Here is a 6,658-nt window from a genome sequence, read left to right on the forward strand (position 1 = left end):
TCCCCTTAAGGTTTAATATTGTTCTGGTATCTAACAAAAAGATCACTTTACCTGTATTTTATATAAATGTTATGACACAGTATAACCACTTTTGGATTGGGCTTTTTTATTCCTTATGTTGTCTGTGAATATACCTATATGCTTGCCTGTTGTGATCATGCATTGCCACTGTTGCATAGGATTCCGTAGTGTAAACATTTAACAATTTATCCCAATGTGTATTACAATATGAGTGATTTTCAGTTTGTGTCTATTGAGAATAGCACTGGTATATAAATTCTAGAACTTGGGGGAAAAAAAAAAACCTAATAGTAAGAGCCTCAAGATTTTGACATAGTGAAAAAAGAGTTTGTCTCCACTAAACAAAACAAAAAACCAAGGGGTCATAAGAAAGAAATACTGAGAAAACAAAAAAGTCTTGAAAATAGAAACAATAGGAAGGTTAGAAGATGAAGTTGAGAAAGTTGCCGACAAAGTCATACACACAAAAAAGTCAGAGGGCTTCCCTGGTGGTGCAGTGGTTAAGAATCCGCCTGCCAATGCAGGGGATACGGGTTTGAGCCCTGGTCCAGGAAGATCCAACATGCTGCGCAGCAGCTAAGCCCATGCACCACAACTACTGAGCCTGTGCTCTAGAGCCCACAAGCCACAACTACTGAGCCTGCACTCTAGAGCCCATGAGCCAGAACTACTGAGCCCGCGAGCCACAACTACTGAAGCCCGTGCACCGAGAGCCCATGCTCCGCAACAAGAGAAGCCACTGCAATGAGAAGCCCACGCACCACAACGAAGAGTAGCCCCCACTCGTCACAACTGGAGAAAGACCAAATGCAGCCAAAAATAATTAATTTAAAAAACAATAAAATAAATGGTCATTTTAAAAAAAAAGTTGGAAAATAGGAAAGAAATTAGAAGACCACAACACAAGGCTTCAGGTCTGAATAAGTTAAATAAGAAAATGTAACTGAAGGCCATCTGTTGCCAATGCCCAGAACAGTGGATAAAAATAGAACCACACTAAGGCACAGTACAAAGAAAACCATAAAAAAAAAAACAAAAAAAAAAAACATTTCGTACAAAGGTCTGAGAATCTGAATGTATCAAACAACACTGGAAATTAGAAGAAAATGGATCAGTACCCTCAAAATTCTGAGGGAAAGTGATCTCAAACCTCAGTTGGTATAAAGGTAGGTAAAATAAGGTTTTCAAACACACAAGTTCTCAAAAAATGTACTTCTTATGTATCATTTATTGGGAAGCTATTGCTCAACCAAGTGAGAAATTAAACTAAGAAAGAGGAAGATGTGGGACATACAAAAGAAGAGACCAACAAACGAAGGGAAGCACCAAGGTGACGGCGTCAAAAGCAACCTGTCCAGATGCGAGTCCATCAGTCAGAAGACTGCCAGAGATACGTTTCCAAGACAAATCAGAGTGATTGATGTGTGAAGATTTTGAGAAAAAAATTTATATAACTGAAGATGAGTTTAGGGTTGACTAAATGGTACATAAAACACTAAGGGAAAAAAGAATTACTGAGGGACTTCCCTGGTGGTGCAGTGGTTAAGAATCCGCCTGCCAGTGCAGGGGACACGGGTTCGAGCCCTGGTCCGGGAAGATCCCACATGCCGCGGAGCAACTAAGCCTGTGCGCCACAACTACTGAGCCCGCGTGCCACAACTACTGAAGCCCATGCGCCTAGAGCCTGTGCTCTGCAACAAGAGAAGCCACTGCCATGAGAAGCCCGCACACTGCAACGAAGAGCAGTCTCCACTCGCTGCAACTAGAGAAAGCCTGTGCGTAGCAACGAAGACCCAACGCAGCCATAAATAAATAAATAAATAAATTGATTTGTTTTTTAAAAAAAAGAATTACTTATTCAAAAAAGAATCCGGGGGTGGTGGTGCTGTGATGAATTGGGAGATTGGGATTGACATATATACACTAATATGTATAAAACAGATAACTAGTAAGAACCTGTTGTATAAAAAACTAAATAAAATTTAAATGATAAAGCAGAAAAAAAAAGACTCCTAAATATAACCCAAAAAAGTAGACTCACAGATATAGAGAACAAACTAGTGGTTACCATTGTGGGGGTGGGAGGCACAAACCATTGGGTATGAGATAGATTCACGGATGTGTTGTACAACATGGGGAATATAGCCAATATTTTGTAATAACTGTAAATGAGAAGTAACATTTAAAAATTGTATTAAAATTTTTTAAAATAAGTGCCAAAAAAAAGAATCCTAAGATAAGCAAGAGAGGAAAAGTCACCATAGTATATTACATGACTCAGCTGTGATTGGCACATTTCATCGTAGTAATGGAAACATGGATTGGTAACTAAACTTACAACATGACCTTATTGAGAGGAAGAGGGGTTGTGTCTATGTGTTGATGGTGGTGAAAGAGGGTTCAATCCTCATCTTCCACAGAATAAGACAACTGGCTCCACTTAACCATGACTAATCAATAAGTAGCAGAGATTTGGAGATGAAACAAAATGACAGTGGCTGCTTCTGGAGAGTGGGAAAGAGGTGAAGTGGGGCAGGGGACCGCTGTTTTGTTTGGGGTAGAAGGAACCACTGTTTTTGAAACAAGTTTTCTAGAGCGTGTTTGACTTTTCAGGGCTCAGTTTGTATCCTGTTGTAGGGTGGCTCTCCGAGGATGGCTTCAGAAGCATGTCCCCGGTTCTTGACCCAACCTAGAATTCAACTTGCCCATTTGCAGAAAAACACTTGAAAACCTCGAGGTGACCCTTAGGCCTTTTGTTCTGTAATTCTGAGATGCCAAGTAATCTGGTCTAGAGTTATAACATCTGGTGCTCGCTTCAGCAGTCCACATGCTAAAAATTAGAACAAAACAACAAAGATTAAGTAACATTGCCCCTGCACAAGGATAACACACAAATTCGTGGAGCTGTTGCCTACTTTTAATTAAATGTCCTCTGCGTTCAAAAATATATATATATGTAGATCACATCTGAAAGGTTTGTTTATTTTAAACTAAGTCTTCAGGGACTTCCGTGGTAGTGCAGTGGTTAAGACTCTGCGCCCCCAAGGCAGGGGGCCCAGGTTTGGTCCCTGGTTGGGGAACTAGATCCCACATGCATGCCGCAACTAAGAGTTTGCATGCTGCAAAAGAAAGAAAGAAATTAAGCCTTCATAATCACCGACTTTATGTGGAAATAAATCCACAGGTCTTTCAAGCTGAAGTAAGCAGTTCTCGAAAGTACTTTTTTTTTTTTTTTTGGCCGCACAGTGCTGCTTGCGGGATCTCAGTTCCCCGACCAGGGATTGAACCCGGGCCTCAGCAGTGAAAGCACTGAGTCCTAACCACTGGACCGCCAGGGAATTCCCAGAAAGTACTTCTTTCTTCATTAAATGAATGCTTCCAAATTTTGAAGATTTAGAAGAGAAGTGGATTTTTTTTTAATTGTGCTAAAATGCACATAAAATAAAATTTACCATCTTAAGCTTTTTTAAGTGTGTTGGAAGAAAAGTGTTTGCTTTGGGGGTTTGTGTGTGTGTGTGTACACAGAAATTAGCTCAGGACTGGAAGTATTTGTGTCACGATCTACACCAAAATATTTATTCAATGTTCTTCAGTTCATATTAGCTTGATGGAATGATGTTATTAACATTATAAACTTTCAGATGTTTCCACTGTAGGTAAACTCAGAACTGAGGACAACTATTTAAAATATTCAAGAAATTAACCATTTTTTCACCCACTTAACAGTCAAGAGCCAATGGAAATGAAAAATCAGATACTGTAAGTAAATCTGAGAAATGAGAAATCCCAAATAAGCGCCCGTTGTTTCTTGAGAGACAGACATCACTAGTATGAGCTCCAGGAAACACCCCCGTTACCATCTCAGATACATTCTTTTCTTGCCGAATAAAAAGTTAGGCACACAGCTTTTCTATACAATAAGTGGAATTGTGCACAGCCGCCCTGCATACTGCTCTGAAAATGAACTTTTGTTTTATGCAAATGCAGGCGAATTAGAATGAACAAAAGGCACACATTTTAAGGCTGAGAACATTCAACTGAAAATGAAAAACGGATTTTTCTTCTGATAGAAAACCAGCTGGAAAAATTTTGCAGCAGGCCGGTTGGGGGCAGACCTGAGGCCTCTCAGCAGTCCCCTCTTTGCAAGGCGGCTGCCCACTGGCAACGACTTTCTAAATGCCCCTGTCAGGGGTCCCGAGGTGGCCCCTCTGCAGGCGGGGCCCTCTCTCTGGTCCCCCCGCCCCGTGGGGGGTGATGAGGGCCAGCTCCTCCCCGCACACACCGCTGGAACTACCTGCTCACCCCAAGGTCCAAGCCGCCTGCTGGACAGCGGGGCCCACAGAGGTCTGACGGGGCTGGGACACTGCTGCAGACACCTTCTTTTTTTAATTTATGTAATTGAAGTATAGCTGATTTACAGTGTTGTGTTAATTTCTGCTGTACAGCAAAGTGACCCCATTATACATATATATATTCTTTTTCATATTCTTTTCCATTATGGTTTATCACAGGGTATTGAATATAGTTCCCTGTGCTCTACAGTAGGACCTTGTTGTTTATCCATTCTCTCTCTATAATAGTTTGCATCTGCTCATCCCAAACTCCCACTCCATCCCTCCCCCACCTCCCTCCCCCTTGGCAACCACCAGGCTGTGCTCTATGTCTGTGAGTCTGTTTCCATTTCATAGATAGGTTCATTTGTGTCATGTTTTAGATTCCACATATAGGTGATATCATATGACGTTTGTCTCTGTCTGACTTACTTCACTCAGTATGATCATCTCTAGGTCCATCCGCGTTTCTGCTTCAGACCCTTTAAGGGGACTTTCACAGGAGAGGAAGGAGGGCTGGAGACCCCTGCTTCGGAAGCCTGATGAAAGGATGCTTGGTTATTCAGGAATGTTGAGGTCCTGGTTCCTGAGCCTGGACACAGAGGCAACCATCAGAGAGCCTTGCTACTCTGCCCGCCACACACACTCCAGGGTCTGTTTTCACTCTGCTGTCTAACAATCGCTCCATTGAGAACTCTGTGGCTGGCAGCTCCACTGCCGTGTCTTCACGGCTGCAGCCTTGGGCCCAGCCCAGAACGAGGGCACCTCTGCCCCGTCCAGTTTACACTTTCTTTGCCACTCTTCCCTCTGTCCCTTTCCCCCAAGAACTCCATCCATTCCTCGGATTTAGATGTTCCCATCACTCTTCTGGCAGAACGTGCCTTCTGACATGTACCCTCATGACTTTAAATATTATCTATATGCTGATAAATCCAAAATCTGCTTTTCCAAGCCTGATTGCTCCCATAAATTCCTAACTCATGTATCCAAATGCTTACAGGCCATTTGCACTTAAAGACCCCACAGGCACGTGCAATTCAACACGTCCAAAGTGAACTGAAAAAACCCCTGGCATCATGTGCGTAAAGTCCACAATTGCTTACTTGAAATCCTTGGGGACAAATGTTTTATGGAATTTTAAGTTCTTCAGAATTTAGAAAAGATAATACATAGTATATATATAACAGCACCAGTGAGGTCTAGGCCAGTACCATGGAATCAAACATGATTTTTCTCTTCAGCAAAATGTACCACTATTCACATTAGCGGAATATGCAAAGGCTGAAAAGTGTCATGTCAGTTGAAGTCATGTTTTATTATCAAAAGAGTTGCACCAAACTCACAAAAAACTTAATTTTCAGAGCCTCTTAGCTATTGGAGTTGTGAATAAGTGATTATTGAACTTTGTCACATATGACATTAAAGGGCTAATATCCCTAATATACACAGAGCTCTTAGAAATTAACAAGAAAAAGAAAGATGAAAACCCAGGAAGAAAATGGACCAAGGAGGGGACTTCCCTGGTGGTGCAGTGGTTAAGACTGCACTCCCAATGCAGGGGGCCCTGGTTCGATCCCTGGTCAGGGAAGTAGATCCTACATGCATGCTGCAACTAAGAGTTCACATGCCACAGACTTCCCTGGTGGCACAGTGGTTAAGAATCCACCTGCCAATGCAGGGGACATGGGTTCGAGCCCTGGTCCAGGAAGATCCCACATGCTGCAGAGCAACTAAGCCCGTGCACCACAACTACTGAGCCTGCGCTCTAGAACCCGTGAGCCACAACTACTGAAGCCCACGCACCTAGAGCCCGTGCTCTGCAACAAGAGAAGCCACCACAATGAGAATCCTGCACACTGCAACGAAGAGTAGCCCCTGCTCGCCGCAACTAGAGAAAGCCCTCATGCCACAACAAAGACCCAATGCAGCCCAAAAATAAATAAATAAAATAAATAAATAATTTTAAAAAATGAGTTAACACGCCATAACTAAGACCCGGCGCAACCAAAGTAAATAAATAATTAAATATTTAAAAAAAAAAGAAAAGAAAATGGACCGAGGACATGAATAGACCATTCAAAGATAACATTTTTAAATGTTCAACCATACTAATTGCAAGTTGCAAAGAAATGCAGCTTTTTGCAATAGGAAGATGTTTTCTGCTTATCAGATGAGCATGGATGAAAAATAAGTTAGCAAAAGTATAGAGAAATAGGCACTCACATATATTAGTGAGTTGATATTTGGGAAAACCTTAGGCCACTTGCCTAGTAAACATACAGCAAGCTTTATATAAATGTTAAATA

This window comes from Grampus griseus (genome assembly GCF_964374135.1).
Source record: "Grampus griseus genome assembly, chromosome: 2".
Taxonomy (NCBI): Eukaryota; Metazoa; Chordata; class Mammalia; order Artiodactyla; family Delphinidae; genus Grampus; species Grampus griseus.